Source organism: Nicotiana sylvestris, chromosome 2, assembly GCF_000393655.2.
Source record: "Nicotiana sylvestris chromosome 2, ASM39365v2, whole genome shotgun sequence".
Taxonomy (NCBI): Eukaryota; Viridiplantae; Streptophyta; class Magnoliopsida; order Solanales; family Solanaceae; genus Nicotiana; species Nicotiana sylvestris.
Genome location: NC_091058.1, coordinates 2,344,494 through 2,364,898, shown reverse-complemented (window position 1 = coordinate 2,364,898; position 20,405 = coordinate 2,344,494).

Below are 20,405 nucleotides of genomic sequence, written 5' to 3'. Positions count from 1 at the left end.
CAGTGCAAAACCATCAAAATATGCTAAGGGAACAAAGCCTACTCGAAAGAAATCAAATTACAACACAAATTCCAAAATTGGCCAAACTCGACCCCGGGTCCACGTCTCGGATTCCGATAAAAATTACATCAATGGACTCCTTATCACTCCCCTAGTTCATTCATATCAAAAACATCAAAATCTAACCACAAATGGCCCTCTCAAATCCCAAATTTTAGGTCTCCAATTACAAGCCCTAGTTCTTCAAAATTAGGCTTAATTTCCATAATTAATTAGGTAGAATTCACATTAGAATCGAGAATTAAGTCCATGAATCTTACCTCCAAGTATTTCCCCTTGAATCCCCCTTCAATCCTCTTCAAAAAGCTCAAAAATCGCTCAAAAATGGTGGAAGTTAACCCCAAAATCGCGGACAAGATGACTTTTTAAACATTCTGCACATGCCTCAATTCCTTCTTTGCGAACGCGGTCAACGCCTCACGTTCGCGAAGCACAATCTAACTTTGACCAAATTTTCTCTTACTCGAACACGACTAGTCCCTCGCAAACGCTATGGTTCCTCAGCTCGACCTTCGCGAACGCGCTCCCTTTCTCACGAGCGTGATGAACAAAACAACTTTAAACCCAGCTGCCCAACTTCCTCTACGCGAACGCGGAGCCTCCCGCACGAACGCGATGCATGACGGCCCTAGTCCTTCGCGATTGTGGAGACTTCCTCGCGAATGTGAAGGATAAAATCTCAGCCTCACCAGCTAGCCCCTTCGCGAACACGAGGGCCTACTCACGAACGCGAAGGTCATTTCTCTGCAACACTAGACAATAGTTTTTTGCACTTTTCCAAAACATGAAATGGTCCGATTGACCACCCGAAACTCATTCGAGGCCCGCGGACCTCAACCAAACATTCCAACATATCCCATAACATCATTCAAACTTGTTCCAACCTTCGAAACGCTCAAAACAATATCAAAACACCAAATTCGCATTGGATTCAAGTCTAAGAATTCCAAAATCTTCTAAATTACGCTTTTGATAAAAAATCCAACCAAACCACGTCCGAATGACCTAAAATTTTGCACACACATCCCAAATGACACAACTGAACTACTGCAACTCCCGAAATTCTGTTCTGACCCCTATATCAAAATCTCGCCTATCAACCGGAAAACGCTAGAAATCCAATTTCGCCAATTCAAGCCTAAATCTACTCCGAACCTCCAAAACTCATTCTGATCATGCTCCTATGTCCCAAATCACCTCTTGAAGCTATCCGAACCATCGGAACTCACATCTGAGCCCTCTAACATATAAGTCAATATCCTGTGGACTTTTTCCAACTTAAGCTTCCTCAAAAGAGACTAAGTGTCTCAAACCTTACCAAATCTTTTCCGAACCCGAGCCAACCAACCCGATCACTCATAGAACCGATAAATAAAGCAATAAGAAGCAGAAATGGGGGAAATAGAGCGGTAACTCATGAGACGACTGGCTGGATCGTCACACTGGTTCAGCCTGGCTTTTGGCTGGCCTCGCCAGGCTAAACCTTGTTGAGCTGGCCTTTGCCTGGCCTCTCCTTTTCATTGTTCTCGAGTACACTTTCAACGTTTAAGTATCCTTTTTGCTCTACTTTCATCTTCAATTTCCCTACGCACAAAATAGGCTCCATTATGGAGCAAATAAAGTGTAATTTATCATTAAAGCATATAAAATGCAAGGCAAATAATGCACTCAACTATGGAATTATAGCCAAACATCAGATTTAAAATGCTTGACGTACATAATTCAAAGTCCCGAGAAATATTTTCAATCAAATTGCAAAGATCTTTGTATGGTCTAAAATAATGAGGACGAATGTGATATAACCGCCTTAGTGAGTTTTTGTTGAAGGAACGTCATATAAATGATGGCATTTACCCATGTGTCTTTATAAAGAAACACAACATCAAAATTTGTTGTGCTTACCGTATATGTTGATGACATAAACCTTATCGGAACTCCTATAGAACTCCAAAAGGCAATTGATTATTTAAAGAAGGAATTCGAGATGAAAGATCTCGGGAAGACAAAATTATGTCTCGATTTGCAAATTGAACATTTGGCGAACGGAATTTTAATTCATCAATCTTCGTACACAAAAAGTATTGAAACGGTTGTACATGGATGAAGCATATCCATTAAGTACTCCGATAGTGGTTCGATCACTTGATGTGAATAAAGATCTGTTCCGACCTCAAAAAAAGAATGAAGAGCTACTTGGTCTTGAAATGCCATATATCTTAGTGCAATTGGTGCACTAATGTATCTTGCAAATACTACAAGACCTAACATAACTTTTCAATTAATATTTTAGCAAGATATAGCTCTGTCCTACAAGCTGACATTGGAATGGAATCAAACACATTGTATTTAAAAGGGACTATCGATATGGGCTTATTTTATGGCAACTAATGCAATCCCGATCTTGTTGGTTATGCCGATGCTGGGTATTTATTCGACTCATACAAGGCTCGATCTCAAACAAGCTATGTGTTTACCTGTGGAGGCACTAACATATCTTGGCGATCGACTAAGCAATCAATTGTGGCTACTTCGTCTAACCATGCTAAGATAATTGCTATTCATAAAGCAAGTCGAGAATGTGTATAGTTGAGGTCTATCATACATCTTATTCGAGACAAATGTGATTTGAAATGTGAGAAACTACCCACGATTTTGTATGAAGATAATGCAGCATACATAACCCAATTTAAGGGAGGATTCATAAAAGGACATAGGACAAAGGACATTTCACCGAAGTTATTTTCGCACACGAGCTTCAAAAGAATGGTGATATCAATGTGCAACATATTAGTTAAAGTGATAATATGGCTGATTTGTTCACCAAATTTCTACCGACGTCAACCTTCAAGAAGCTGGTTTACAAGATTGGGATGCAAAAGCTCAAGGATGTGAATTGATGCTCTCGTCAGGGGGAGTTAATATGCATTGCACTCTTTTTTCCTTACAAGGTTTTGTCTCACTAAGTTTTCCTTGCAAGGTTTTTGACGTAACCAAAAGGCATATAATTAAATATGTGTACTCTTTTTTCTTTACTAGAATTTTTTCCCACTTGGTTTTATATTAGTTAAGATTTTAACGAGACACATTATCTACTGAGTAGAAATTAAAGGGAGGGGGTGTTATGAATAGAATTGTATTTGGAGTGAATGTCTATCTTTTAAAAAGTTTGTTACTTTGTGGCTAAGTCATTATTCCCCTATAAATATAGGGGATTTACTCCATCGTAAATCATCAGATTCAATAAGGATTACCTTTTTCTTTCCTTGCAATATTCTCATTTTCTTTATTATTATATTTCATCTTATAAATATACCTCTTCAATCTCGAAATTGTTACGTTTTACAAGTGCTAATGTATTCATAATGCATAAAAATTCTTAAGGTAAAAAAAAACATTATGTTATGAAACAATAAAAAAAGAAGAGTATTGCAGAGAAAAGTAGGGAGAGAGAATTCTTATTGAATTTTGGGATGAATTACAATAGAATAGAACCCTCTATTTATAGGGAGAGGTTAACTTAGCCACCAAGTAATAAACCCTAGAATCTCTCTAAATAAGGACATTCATCATAAATAAAATTCTATTTATTACACATTAATTATTGTTATAATTTTGTCCAATATATAATTTTTTTAATGGATAAAGATGATCTCAATATTACACTTTGGAATTTGCTCTTTTAGCATTAATAGAACTATAAATAAGTGTAGTATAGTGGAATACTTTTTCTCCAAAAAGAGAAGATCAAATAGTTATATTACGTCGCCATATTACACAATCACATGTACAAAAAAAACAAAAACTAATTAAGCAAAAATTGTTTCAAATTTCAACCATCAAATCCACACGCACTATCTGAGCAACATAAAAAATAAATGCTACTGCCAATTCAAGAAAATAATTAAAAATTCAAGGCCTTCTTTTTGCTGCACAACGTCAGGCAGTGATAAGACTAGGTTCTTGCGCGAGAATGCTGACGAGTACAAAGGCCTTGGTGATGCTAATTGATTCTATTGTTGAAGGATTAATAAAGAGAGTTGCTGAGATTATGTAAACAAAAATGGATTTTTTTAAAGAGAAATGAAGATAAAAAAGAAAACAAAAATAGGCACTCTGGTGATTTGCACGAATAAGCTATATTCGTGTCGGTATTTGAAAATTACCCACAGATTTGACACCGTTCAAAAATAGTCTTTTTATGTCCAATAAAAATATTCAGACCAAAATACCCTTAAGTTGAGCAGCAGGGATTATAAAAAGATGTAGCTACTGTGGCATGAAAATCATGACAAATCGGTAGGATTTCGTGCTATATTCAATCTACCAGATTATTATGAATTATCACTTATTTATTTAACTTTTCGCAAAATTATCACTTATTTATTTAACTTTTCGCAAAATTACGATAGCACGGTAGAATTTAAAGTGTATCGATTTTAAAAATATATTATATTTTAAATGATTATGAATTCTACCGCGTTGGTATAACTTAGCTCAGAGTCTATCAATCCTTGTATATTTTTTTCACCTACAACTATGATAAAAAAAAAAAAAGTAGAACTTTTAACCATATTGATCATATTACTGTAGTTTATTGGTAGAAAGTTCAACCATATTGATGAGCTTAATTTAATCTACATATTTGTTAATATAGCACAATCTATGATAGCATGATATATATATATATATATATATATACTGCCAATATATTTAAATTGATTGTGAATCCTACCATACAGATATAACTTAGATCTCGTAATGTCACGATCCGAATTTCCCACCGTCGGGGATCGTGATGGCGCCTACTAATGAAAGCTACGCAAGCCAATTGTACCAATTACTTAATCTTTTTCATATATTTTAATCCTTAACAATGGTAAACAAACATGATATAAACAGCGGAATTAAATAAGCAGAAGAAACGAAATGTAACAGTTTAATATTAATAGCAATACAATTCCATAAACTAGAAAGCTACCCAGATCTGGTGTCACAATTTCACAGACGGTCTAAGAGTACTACAAATAAGGGTCCGAAAGGTAAATACAAGGTGTTTCAGAAATACATAGAAGAGATAGTATAGAAAGATAGAAGGAGACGCCAGGGCCTGCGGACGCCTGCAGGACTACCTCGGGTCGTCTGAATAGACTGAAGACAACACCCTCAATGCGGTCCAAAAACTACAACACCGGGATCTGCACACAGTGCAGAGTATAGTATCAGCACAACCGACCCCATGTGTTGGTAAGTGTCTAGCCTAACCTCGACGAAATAGTGACGAGGCTAGGATAAGACTACCAAATAAACCTGTGCAATTAAATTATATACAACGGAAAATAAAGGCAGAAATATACGGTTAAAGATAGGAGGGGGAACATGATGCGGGGAACATCAAGTAATAACAGAAGTATAACAGATAAGAAATAAAGACAAGTGCGCGGTATCACCCTTCGTGCTTTTACTCTCGTCCTCACCATAAAACCAATAAAATCGGCACGGCATCACCGTTCGTACTTTTACCTCACATAATCATGGCACTGAATGATCCTTCGTGCATTATCACTCATATCATGGCACCGAATTGTACATCGTGCGGCACAGCATCATCCTTCGTGCTTTAACCTCACAATATCGGCATAGCATCACCCTGCGTGCATTAACATTCTCTCACAAATATCATGCATGCATCACCCTTCGTACTTTAACACTCTTCCTTACCCAAACAACAATCACAAAGCAATAAGGCAAGGGAATAAATAAAATTACAATAAAATCCCGACAAGGGAACAATAGTATAACAACCATATTCCGGCAAGGGAAACAATACCAAAACAATAACATCCCGGCAAGGGAGATAACATCAAAAGTAACAACATCCCGGTAAGGGAGACAATATCTTAAACCTCTTCTTTTTTTCACATTTACTTCACAACTCAATTCACAACTTGAGTCAATGCTCTAAAGTGTTGAATTGCCAATAATACTTCCACAAATCATTTTACAACTTGAGCCAACGCTCTTAAATGTTCAATTACCAATAATACTTCCACCAATGTTCAATTATCAATAATCATTCTGTTGCCAATAGAAGGACAACAAATAAATATAAAGAACACCAACGTTCAATTATCAACAAGAATCAGAAATAAAGACAAGTGCGCGGTATCACCCTTCGTGCTTTTACTCTCGTCCTCACCATAAAACCAATAAAATCGGTACGGCATCACCGTTCGTACTTTTATCTCACATAATCATGGCACTGAATGATCCTTCGTGCATTATCACTCATATCATGGCACAGAATTGTACATCGTGCGGCACAACATCATCCTTCGTGCTTTAACCTCATAATATCGGCATAGCATCACCCTGCGTGCATTAACATTCTCTCACAAATATCATGCACGCATCACCCTTCGTGTTTTAACACTCTTCCTTACTCAAACAACAATCACAAAGCAATAAGGCAAGGAAATAAATAAAATTATAATAAAATCCCGACAAGGGAACAATAGTATAACAACCATATTCCGGCAAGGGAAACAATACCAAAACAATAACATCCCGGCAAGGGAGATAACATCAAAAGTAACAACATCCTGGTAAGAGAGACAATATCTTAAACCTCTTCTCTTTTTCACATTTACTTCACAACTCAATTCACAACTTGAGTCAATGCTCTAAAATGTTCAATTGCCAATAATACTTCCACAAATCATTTTACAACTTGAGCCAACGCTCTTATATGTTCAATTACCAATAATATTTCCACCAACGTTCAATTATCAATAATCCTTTTGTTGCCAATAGAAGGACAACAGTTAAATATAAAGAACACCAACGTTCAATTAGCAACAAGAATCAGAAATAAAGACAAGTGCGCGGTATCACCCTTCGTGCTTTTACTCTCGTCCTCACCATAATATCAATAAAATCGGCACGGCATCACCGTTCGTACTTTTACCTCACATAATCATGGCACTGAATGATCCTTCGTGCATTATATCTCATATCATGGCACAGAATTGTACATCGTGCGGCACAACATCATCCTTCGTGCTTTAACCTCACAATATCGGCATAGCATCACCCTGCGTGCATTAACATTCTCTCTCAAATATCATGCACGCATCACCCTTCGTGCTTTAACACTCTTCCTTACCCAAACAACAATCACAAAGCAATAAGGCAAGGGAATAAATAAAATTACAATAAAATCCCGACAAGGGAACAATAGTATAACAACCATATTCCGGCAAGGGAAACAATACCAAAACAATAACATCCCGGCAAGGGAGATAACATCAAAAGTAATAACATTCCGGTAAGGGAGACAATATCTTAAACCTCTTCTCTTTTTCACATTTACTTCACAACTCAATTCACAACTTGAGTCAATGCTCTAAAATGTTCAATTGCCAAGAATACTTCCACAAATCATTTTACAACTTGAGCCAACGCTCTTAAATGTTCAATTACCAATAATACTTCCACCAGCCTTGTTCAACAAAAGAATTCATCATATAAAGCATGAACAATACGAATCAGAGTCACATTAATCATAGTATAAGACTCACGGGCATGCTTGACAGCAACGTATAGATACTCGTCACCATTCCTATACGTCGTACTCAAAAATTAAAACATAGCAAATAAGACACGACTCCTAATCCCCCAAGCTAAGGTTAGACCAAACACTTACCTCGATGCCACGAACACAATTCAAACCTCAACTACCGCTTTACCTCTTGATTCCACCACCAATTTGCTCGTATCTAGCTACAAGTTACTTAACTATATCAATAAATGCTAAATGAAACAATTCTAATGCATGAAAATAGGTTTTCTAAAGTTTTTCCCAAAAAGTCAAAAATCAACCCCGGGCCCACATGGTCAAAACCTAAGATTCGAACCAAAACCCGATTACCTATTCACACATGAACCCAAATATATAATTTGTTTTAAAATCGGACCTCAAATCGAGGTCCAAATCCCCAAAATTTTAAAAAGCTAAGTTCTACCCAAAACACCCAATTTTCCCCATGAAAACCCTTGATTTTGGATTGAAATTATGTGAAAAGATGTTATAGATTAAAGAAAATGAGTTAGAAATGACTTATAATTGGTTTGGAGATGAACTTTTTTTTAGAAAATCGCCCAAAAGTGTTTAGGTTTTGAGAAGGTTTGAAAAAAGGATGAAAATATGTCTAAGTCCCAATTAACTGATCTCTGATGTTGCAATTGCGAACCCCTCCGGGACCTGTTATCTTCGCATTTGCGAAGAATAATTCGCTTTTGCGACTCTGGCCTTTTTCACATTTGCGATGAATTGGTCGCATTTGCGATCAAGGCTTGCCCAGGCCATCTTCGCATTAGCGATACAGCTTCTCATTTGCGACCCAGGCTTCGCAATTGCGAAGCCTGCATGCCTGCAACACACCAGCAATTTCCTAAGTCAAATTTCACTCTGTGGCCTATCCAAAACTCACCCGAGCCCTTGGGGCTCCAAACCAAACATGCACGCAAGTCCAGAAATATCATACGGACTTGCTCGTTCGATCAAATCATCAAAATAACATCAATAACTATGAATTTAGCATCAAAATCAAAAAAAAATCTCATGAACTCTTAAGTTCCATTTTTAACAACCGATGGTCTGATTCACATCATTTTAAATCCGTTTCTTACCAAATTTTATAGGCTCAACTTAAATGCCATATAAGACCTATACTGGGCTCCGAAACCAAAATACGGGCCCGATACCAGCAAATTCAAACACATTCCAATTTCTAAAAACTCTTATAATTTCAGTTAAACAATTTCCTTCAAAAATTTATTTCTCGGGATTGGGACCTCGGAAATCAATTCCGGGCATACGCCCAAGTCCCATATTTTCCTACGGACCCTCCGGGACCGTCGAATCACGTGTCCGGGTCCGTTTAACCAATATGTTGACCGAAGTCTACTTAAATTTATTTTTAAAGAAAAACTTATCATTTTTCACAGATTTTCACAGAACGGCTTTCCGGATACACGCCCGGATTATGCATGCAAATCGAGGTGAGACAAAAAGAGGTTTTTTAAGACCTCGAATCACAGAATCGACTTGTAAAATAAGTGATGACCTTTTAGGTCATCACATTCTCCACCTCTAAAATAACTGTTCGTCCTCTAACGGACATATGAAGGAAGTACCTGAGTCGGAGAAAAGATGGGGATAACAGCTCCGCATATCAAACTCGAACTCCAGGTCGATGCCTCAACAGGCCGACCTCACCACTGAACACGAACAACAGGTAAACTCTTCGATCTCAACTGACGAACCTGCCGGTCTAGAATAACTACCGGCTCATCCTCATTGGACAAGTCCTTGTCCAACTGGATAGTGCTGAAGTTTAACACGTGGGATGGATCGTCGTGATGCTTTCGAAGCATGGACACATGAAACACTGGATGCACGGCTGATAAACTCGGTAGCAACGCAAGTCTATAAGCCACATCTCTCACTCGATCAAGAATCTCAAAGGACCAATGAACCTAGGGCTAAGCTTGCCCCTCTTCCCAAATCTCATCACGCCCTTCATTGGCGACACCCAAAGCAACACCCGCTCGCCGACCATGAATGCCATATCACGAATCTTATAGTCGGCATAACTCTTTTTCCTGGACTGAGCTCTACGAAGCCTATCCTAAATGATCCTGACCTTGTCCAAGGCATCCTGCACTAGATCCGTGCCCAACAACTTAGCCTCTCCCGGCTCAAACCATCCAACCGACGATTGACACCGCCCATAAAGCCTCATAAGGAGCCATCTGGATGCTCGACTGGTAGATGTTATTGTATGCAAACTCTGCTAGAGTCAAGAACTGATCCCATGAACCTCCAAAGTCCATAACACAAGCTCAGAGCATATCTTCCAAAATCTGAATAGTATGCTCGGACTGCCCGTCCGTCTGAGGATGAAATGCTGTGCTCAACTCGACCCGTGTGCCCAACTCTCGCTGAACTGCCCTCCAGAAACATGAGGTAAATTGTGTACCTCGGTCCAAAATGATAGATACAGGCACACCATGAAGACGAACAATCTCCCGGATATAGATCTCAGCTAACCTCTCGGAAGAATAAGAGACTACCACATGAATGAAATGCACTGACTTGGTCAGCCTATCAACAATAACCCACACTGCGTCAAACTTCTTCCGAGTCCGTGGGAGTCCAACAACGAAATCCATAGTGATCCGCTCCCACTTCCACTCAAGAATCTCAATCTTCTGTAACAAACCACCAAGTCTCTGATGCTCGTACTTTACCTGCTGAAAATTCAAACATCAAGCCACCCCAAGACGAGACACTAGGTCTAATGAAACCTTTATCAAGCAAGTCTTGAAACTACTCCTTTAATTCTTTCAACTCGGGTGGGGCCATACGATACGGCAGGACAGAAATGGGCTGGGTGCCCGGAGCCAAATCAATGCAGAAGTCAATATCCCTGTCGGTTGGCATACCCAACAGGTCTTAAGGAAATACCTCAGGAAACTCACGAACTACAGGCATAGAGTCCATAGAAGGAACCTCAGCACTAGAATCACGAACATATGCCAAATAGGCCAAACACCCCTTCTCGACCCTACGCCGAGCCTTCATATATGAGATAACACTAGAGGTAGAATGACTAGGAGTCCCTATCCACTCTAAACGCGGTAAACCCGGCAAGGCTAAGGTCACAGTCTTGGCATGACAGTCCAAGATAGCGTGGTAAGGTGATAACCAGTCCATCCCCAATATGACATCAAAATCAACCCTGTCCAAAAGTAACAAATCTACTCGAGTATCAAGACCCCCAATCACAACTATACATGAATGATAGACACGATCTACCACAATAGAATCACCCATCGGTGTAGATATATATACAGGAGCACTCAAAGAATCACTAGGCATGACCAGATACGGTGCAAAATAAGATGACCCATAGGAGTATGTAGATCCTGGATCAAATAGAACTAAAGCATCTCTTCTACAAACCAGAACAGTACCTGTAATAACTGCATCGAAAGCCTCAGCCTGCAGCCTGGCTGGAAGAGCATAACATTGGGGCTGGGCCCCACCACTCTGAACTATATTTTTGGGATGGCATGCTGCTGGCTGGCCTCTATCTCTAGCAGCCTGACCTCCACCTCTATTACCTCTACCTCCACCTCTAGCTGGCTGGGAGGGCGATGGAACACTCGGTGCCTGAACCATGGCACGGAAACCCTAATGCTGAGAGTTGCTTTGTGCTCGAGGGCAAAATCTAGCAATAAGCCCCGTATTGCCACATGTATAACAAGCCCTCAACGGCTAAGACTGCTGACCCTAACGACCTGAATAAACACTCTAAAAACTCTGGAGCGTAGGTGCACTGATAGGAACTGGCGGTGCACTGTAGGGCAACTAATCAGAATACTGCATACGAGAACCACGACCACCGTGAGAAGCCTGAAGTGCTGAATAAAACGGCCTGGGAGGATGACCTTTACCAAAAGAATCTCTGCCTCCAGATGAGGCACCACTGAACCTGCCCGAATGACGTGGCCTCTTATCATACCCCTGACCACCCCCCTGTGATAGAACCATCTCAACTCTCCTGGCACATTGAACGCATCCTGAAAAGAAATCTCGCTCCCCGTCTCCTTAGCCATCTGAAGTCGAATATGCTGAACGAATTCCTCAATGAAACTCCTCTCTCTCTCTCTCCCTTAGTGGGAAGTATAAGAAGAGCATGACGGGCTAAATCAATAAACCTGGTCTCGTACTGAGTAACAGTCATAGAACCCTGCTGGAGATGCTCAAACTGCCTCCGATAGTTCTCCCTCTGAGTGATGGGAAGAAACTTCTCCAGAAATAGCTGGGAAAACTGATCCCAAGTCAAAGCTGGTGACCCAAATGGTCTAGCCAAACAATAATCTCTCCACCAAGTCTTGTCGGATCCAGATAAGCGAAAAGCAGCAAAGTCGACCTCATTGATCTCCACTAACCCATATTCCTAAGAACCTCATAACAACTGTCTAAATAATCCTGGGGATCCTCAGAAGATGCACCGATGAATGTGGTAGTGAAGAGCTTAGTAAACCTGTCCAATCTCCACAAGGCATCAGCAGACATAGCTGCTCCATCACCGATCTAAGCTACCACTCCCGGTTGAACTGCTCCAACTGGCTGCGCTGCTGGAGTCTGAAACTGGGGAGTCATCTGCTCTGAAGTTCGGGTAGCAGGAGTCTATGCTCCTCCCCCGGTCTGAGAGACGGCTGGTGCTACCGGAAGTAAGTCTACCGGGTAACACTCTCCATAAGGCCCACTAGGTGAACCATAGCATCTTGGAGTACTGGGGTAGCAATGAACCCATCTAGGACCTGAGCTGGGCCCATCGGAATTGCCTGGGCCGGAACCTCATCATCAAACTCAACTTGAGGCTCCGCCGCTGGTGCTGCTGCTCTGGGCTAAGCTCTGCCCCTGCCTCAGCCTCGCCCTCTGCCCCTCGTGGGAGATACTGCTGGAGGCTCGAGCTGCTATTCAATGGATGAAAAAGCGCGTGTTTTCGCCATCTGCTAAAGAACAGAGTAGAAATCCAATTAGCATTGAGAAACCAAACCGTATGACAGGAAAGAATAGATGTGAAAATTTTCCTAACTTTGTAGCCTCTATGGGATAAATACAGACATTTCTGTACCGATCCCTCAGACTCTACTAAGCGTGTCCATAAATTGTGAGACCTAAGTAACCTAGAGCTCTGATACCAACTTGTCACGACCCGAATTTTCTACCCTCGGGGTCGTGATGGCGCCTACTAATGAAAGCTAGGCAAGCCAACTGTTCCAATTAGTTAACATTTTTCATATATTTTAGTCTTTTAACAATGGTGAACAAACATCATGTAACAACGGAATTAAATAAGCGGAAGAAACGAAATGTAATAATTTAATATTAATACCAATATAATTCCATAAAATAGAAAGCTACCCAGATCTAGTGTCACAATTTCACAGACAATCTAAGAGTACTACAAATAAGGGTCCGAAAGGTAAATACAAGCTGTTTCAGAAATACATAGGATAAACAATATAGAAAGATAGAAGGAGATGACAGTGCCTGCAGACGCCTGCAGGACTACCTCAGGTCACCTGAATGGACTGAAGACAACACCCTCACTGCGGTCCAAAAGCTCCAGCATCGAGATATGCACACAATGCAGAGTATAGTATCAACACAACCAAAATAGATTTTTTTAAAGAGAAATGAAGATAAAAAAGGAAACAAAAAGAGGCGCTCTGGTGATTTGCACGAATAAGCTCTATTCGTGTCGGTATTTGAAAATTACCCACAGATTTGACACCGTTCAAAAATAGTCTTTTTATGTCCAATAAAAATATTCAGACCAAAATACCCTTAAGTTGAGCAGCAGAGATTATAAAAAGATGTAGCTACTGTGGCATGAAAATCATGACAAATCGGTAGGATTTCATGCTATATTCAATCTACCAGATTATTATGAATTATCACTTATTTATTTAACTTTTCGCAAAATTACGATAGCACGGTAGAATTTAAAGTGTACCGATTTTAAAAATATATTATATTTTAAATGATTATGAATTCTACCGCGTTGGTATAACTTAGCTCATCTATCAATCCTTGTATATTTTTTTCACCTACAACTATGATAAAAAAAAGTAGAACTTTTAACCATATTGATCATATTACTGTAGTTTATTGGTAGAAAGTTCTACCATATTGACGAGCTTAATTTAATCTACTTATTTGTTAATATAGCACAATCTATGATAGCATGATACACCTAATATATATATATATATATATATATATATATATATATATATATATATATATACTGCCAATATATTTAAATTGATTGTGAATCCTACCATACAGATATAACTTAGATCTCGTAATGTCACAATCCGAATTTCCCACCTTCGGGGGTCGTGATAGCGCCTACTAATGAAAGCTAGGCAAACCAATTGTACCAATTACTTAATCTTTTTCATATATTTTAATCCTTAACAATGGTAAACAAACATGATATAAACAACAGAATTAAATAAGCAGAAGAAACAAAATGTAACAGTTTAATATTAATAGCAATACAATTCCATAAACTAGAAAGCTACCCAGATCTGGTGTCACAATTTCACAGACGGTCTAAGAGTACTACAAATAAGGGTCCAAAAGGTAAATACAAGTTGTTTCAGAAATACATAGAAGAAATAGTTTAGAAAGATAGAAGGAGACGCCAGGGCCTGCGGACGCCTGCAGGACTACCTCGGGTCGTCTGAATGGACTGAAGACAGCACCCTCACTGCGGTCCATAAACTACAACACCGGGATCTGCACACAGTGCAGAGTGTAGTATCAGCACAACCGACCTCATGTGTTGGTAAGTGCCTAGCCTAACCTCGACGAAGTAGTGACGAGGCTAGGACAGGACTACCAAATAAACCTGTGCGATTAAATTATATACTGCGGAAAATAAAGGTAGAAATATACGGTTAAAGATAGGAGGGGGAACATAATGCAGGGAACATCAAATAATAACAGACGGACAACAGATAAATATAAAGAACACCAACGTTCAATTATCAACAAGAATCAGAAATAAAGACAAGTGCGCGGTATCACCCTTCGTGCTTTTACTCTCGTCTTCACCATAAAAGAAATAAAATCGACACGACATCACCGTTCATACTTTTACCTCACATAATCATGGCACTGAATGATCCTTCGTGCATTATCACTCATATCATGGCACAGAATTGTACATCGTGCGGCACAACATCATCCTTCGTGCTTTAACCTCATAATATCGGCATAGCATCACCCTGCGTGCATTAACATTCTCTCACAAATATCATGCACGCATCACCCTTCGTGCTTTAACACTCTTCCTTACTCAAACAACAATCACAAAGCAATAAGGCAAGGGAATAAATAAAATTACAATAAAATCCCGACAAGGGAACAATAGTATAACAACCATATTCCGGCAAGGGAAACAATACCAAAACAATAACATCCCGGCAAGGGAGATAACATCAAAAGTAACAACATCCTGGTAAGGGAGACAATATCTTAAACCTCTTCTCTTTTTCACATTTACTTCACAACTCAATTCACAACTTGAGTCAATGCTCTAAAATGTTCAATTGCCAATAATACTTCCACAAATCATTTTACAACTTGAGCCAACGCTCTTATATGTTCAATTACCAATAATATTTCCACCAACGTTCAATTATCAATAATCCTTTTGTTGCCAATAGAAGGACAATAGATAAATATAAAGAACGCCAACGTTCAATTATCAACAAGAATCAGAAATAAAGACAAGTGTGCGGTATCACCCTTCGTGCTTTTACTCTCGTCCTCACCATAAAATCAATAAAATCGGCACGGCATCACCGTTAGTACTTTTATCTCACATAATCATGGCACTGAATGATCCTTCGTGCATTATCACTCATATCATGGCACAGAATTGTACATCGTGCGGCACAACATCATCCTTCGTGCTTTAACCTCACAATATCGACATAGCATCACCCTCCGTGCATTAATATTCTCTCACAAATATCATGCACGCATCACCCTTCGTGCTTTAACACTCTTCCTTACCCAAACAACAATCACAAAGCAATAAGGCAAGAGAATAAATAAAATTACAATAAAATCCCGACAAGGGAATAATAGTATAACAAACATATTCCGGCAAGGGAAACAATACCAAAACAATAACATCCCTGCAAGGGAGATAACATCAAAAGTAACAACATCCCGGTAAGAGAGACAATATCTTAAACCTCTTCTCTTTTTCACATTTACTTCACAACTCAATTCACAACTTGAGTCAATTCTCTAAAATGTTCAATTGCCAATAATACTTCCACAAATCATTTTACAACTTGAGTCAACGCTCTTAAATGTTCAATTACCAATAATACTTCCACCAACCTTGTTCAACAAAAGAATTCATCATATAAAGCATGAACAATACGAATCAGAGTCACATTAATTATAGTATAAGACTCACGGGTATGCTTGACAGCAATGTATAGATACTTGTCACCATGCCTATACGTCGTACTCAAAAATTAAAACATAGCAAATAAGACACGACTCCTAATCCCTCAAGCTAAGGTTAGACCAAACACTTACCTCGATGCCACGAACACAATTTAAACCTCAACTACCGCTTTACCTCTTGATTCCACCATCAATTTGCTCGTATCTAGCCACAAGTTAATTAACTATATCAATAAATGCTAAATGAAACAATTCTAATGCATGAAAATAGGTTTTCTAAAGTTTTTCCCAAAAAGTCAAAAATCAACCCCGGGCTCACATGGTCAAAACCCGAGGTTCGAACCAAAACCCGATTACCTATTCACACATGAACCCAAATATATAATTTGTTTTAAAATCGGACCTCAAATCGAGGTCCAAATCCCCAAAATTTAAAAAACCTAAGTTCTACCCAAAACACCCAATTTTCCCCATGAAAATCCTTGATTTTGGATTGAAATTATGTGAAAAGATGTTATAGATTAAAGAAAATGAGTTAGAAATGACTTACAATTGGTTTGGAGATGAACTTTTTTTTTAGAAAATCGCCCAAAAGTGTTTAGGTTTCGAGAAGGTTTGAAAAAAGGATGAAAATGCGTCTAAGTCCCAATTAACTGATCTCTGATGTTACAATTGCGAACCCCTCCAGGACCTGTTATCTTCGCATTTGCGAAGAATAAGTCGCTTTTGCGACTCTGGCCTTTTTCGCATTTGTGATCAAGGCTTGCCCAGGCCATCTTCGCATTAGCGATACAGCTTCACATTTGCGAGCCAGGCTTCGCAATTGCGAAGCCTGCATGCCTGCAACACACCAGCAATTTCCTAAGTCAAATTTCACTCCGTGGCCAATCCAAAACTCACCCGAGCCCTTGGGGCTCCAAACCAAACATGCACGCAAGTCCAGAAATATCATACGGACTTGCTCGTGCGATCAAATCATCAAAATAACATCAATAACTATGAATTTAGCATCAAAATCAAAGAAAAATCACATGAACTCTTAAGTTCCATTTTTAACAACCGATGGTCTAATTCACGTCATTTTAAATCCGTTTCTTACCAAATTTTACAAGCTCAACTTAAATGCCATATAAGACCTATACTGGGCTCCGGAATCAAAATACGGGCCCGATACCAGCAAATTCAAACACATTCCAATTTCTAAAAACTCTTATAATTTCAGTTAAACAATTTCCTTCAAAAATTTATTTCTCGGGATTGGGACCTCGGAAATTAATTCCGGGCATACGCCCAAGTCCCATATTTTCCTACGGACCCTCCGGGACCATCGAATCACGTGTCCAGGTCCATTTACCCAATATGTTGACCGAAGTCTACTTAAATTTATTTTTAAAGAAAAACTTATCATTTTTCACAGATTTTCACATAACAGCTTTCCGGATACACGCCCGGACTATGCACGCAAATCGAGGTGAGACAAAAAGAGGTTGTTAAGGCCCCGGATCACAGAATCGACTTGTAAAATAAGTGATGACCTTTTGGGTCATCACATTCTCCACCTCTAAAATAACTATTCGTCCTCGAACGGACATATGAAGGAAGTACCTGAGTCGGAGAAAAGATGGGGATAACAGCTCCGCATATCGAACTCGAACTCCAGGTCAATGCCTCAACAGGCCGACCTCTCCACTGAACACGAACAACAGGGAAACTCTTAGATCTCAACTGACGAACCTGCCGGTCTAGAATAACTACCGGCTCCTCCTCATAGGACAAGTCCTTGTCCAACCAGACAATGCTGAAGTCTAACACGTGGGATGGATCGCCGTGATGCTTTCGAAGCATGGACACATGAAACACTGGATGCACGGCTGATAAACTCGGTAGCAACGCAAGTCTATAAGCCACCTCTCCCACTCGATCAAGAATCTCAAAGGACCAATGAACCTAGGGCTAAGCTTGCCCCTCTTCCCAAATCTCATCACGCCCTTCATTGGCGACACCCAAAGCAACACCCGCTCGCCGACCATGAATGCCATATCACGAAACTTACAGTCAGCATAACTCTTTTTCCTGGACTGAGCTGTACGAAGCCTATCCTAAATGATCCTGACCTTGTCCAAGGCATCTTGCACTAGATCCGTGCCCAACAACTGAGCCTCTCCCGGCTCAAACCATCCAACCGGCGATTGACACCGCCCATAAAGCTTCATAAGGAGCCATCTGGATGCTCGACTGGTAGCTGTTATTGTATGCAAACTCTGCTAGAGGCAAGAACTGATCCCATGAACATCCAAAGTCCATAACACAAGCTCAGAGCATATCCACCAAAATCTGAATAATATGCTCGGACTGCCCGTCCGTCTGAGGATGAAATGTTGTGCTCAACTCGACCCGTGTGCCCAACTCTCGCTGAACTGCCCTCCAGAAACATGAGGTAAACTCCGTACCTTGGTCCAAAATGATAGATATAGGCACACCATGAAGACGAACAATCTCCCGGATATAGATCTCAGCTAACCTCTCGGAAGAATAGGAGACTACCACATGAATGAAATGCGCTGACTTGGTCAGCCTATCAACAATAACCCACACTGCGTCAAACTTCTTCCGAGTCCGTGGGAGTCAAACAACGAAATCCATAGTGATCCGCTCCCACTTCCACTCAAGAATCTCGATCTTCTGAAACAAACCACCAAGTCTCTGATGCTCGTACTTTACCTGCTGAAAATTCAAACATCGAGCCACCCCAAGACGAGACACTAGGTCTAATGAAACCTTTATCAAACAAGTCTTGAAACTACTCCTTTAATTCTTTCAACTCGGGTGGGGCCATACGATACGGCAGGATAGAAATGGGCTGGGTGCCTAGAGCCAAATCAATGTAGAAGTCAATATCCCTGTCAGATGGCATACCCGGCAGGTCTTAAGGAAATACCTCAGGAAACTCATGAACTACAGGCATAGAGTCCATAGAAGGAACCTCGGCACTAGAATCACGAACATATGCCAAATAGGCCAAACACCCTTTCTCGGCCCTACACCGAGCCTTCATATATGAGATAACACTACGGGTAGAATGACTAAGAGTCCTTCTCCACTCTAAACGCAGTAAACCTGGCAAGGCTAAGGTCACAGTCTTGGCATGACAGTCCAAGATAGCGTGGTAAGGTGATAACCAGTCCATCCCCAATATGACATCAAAATCAACCATGTCCAAAAGTAACAAATCTACTCGAGTATCAAGACCCCCAATCACAACTATACATGAATGATAGACACGATCTACCACAATAGAATCACCCACCGGTGTAGATATATATACATAAGCACTCAAAGAATCACTAGGCATGACCAGATACGGTGCAAAATAAGATGACACATAGGAGTATGTAGATCCTGGATCAAATAGAACTAAAGCATCTCTGCTACAAACCAGAACAGTACCTGTAATAACTGCATCGAAAGCCTCAGCCTCCAGCCTGGCTGGAAGAGCATAACATTGGGGCTGGGCCCCACCACTCTGAACTATATTTTTGGGATGGCCTGCTGCTGGCTGGCCTCTACCTCTATCAGCCTGACCTCCACCTCTATTACCTCTACCTCCACCTCTAGCTAGCTGGGAGGGCGATGAAACACTCGGTGCCTGAACCATGGCACGAGAACCCTGATGCTGAGAGTTGCTTTGTGCTCGACGGCAAAATCTAGCAATAAGCCCCGCATCGCCACATGTATAACAAGCCCTCAACGGCTAAGACTGCTGACCCTAACGGCCTGAATAAACACTCTAAAAACTCTGGAGCGTAAGTGCACTGATAGGAACTGGCGGTGCACTATAGGGTAACTGATCAGAATACTGCATACGAGAACCACGACCACCGTGAGAAGCTTGAAGTGCTGAATAAAACGGCCTGGGAGGATGACCTTTAACAAAAGAATCTCTGCCTCCAGATGAGGCACCACTGAACCTGCCCGAATGACGAGGCCTCTTATCAGACCCCTGACCACCCCCTTGTGATAGAACCATCTCAACTCTCCTGGCACATTGAACGCATCCTGAAAAGAAATCTCGCTCCCCGTCTCCTTAGCCATCTGAAGTCGAATATGCTGAACGAATCCCTCAATGAAACTCCTCACTCTCTCTCCCTTAGTGGGAAGTATAAGAAGAGCATGACGGGCTAAATCAATAAACCTGGTCTCGTACTGAGTAACAGTCATAGAACCCTGCTGGAGACGCTCAAACTGCCTCCGATAGTTCTCCCTCTGA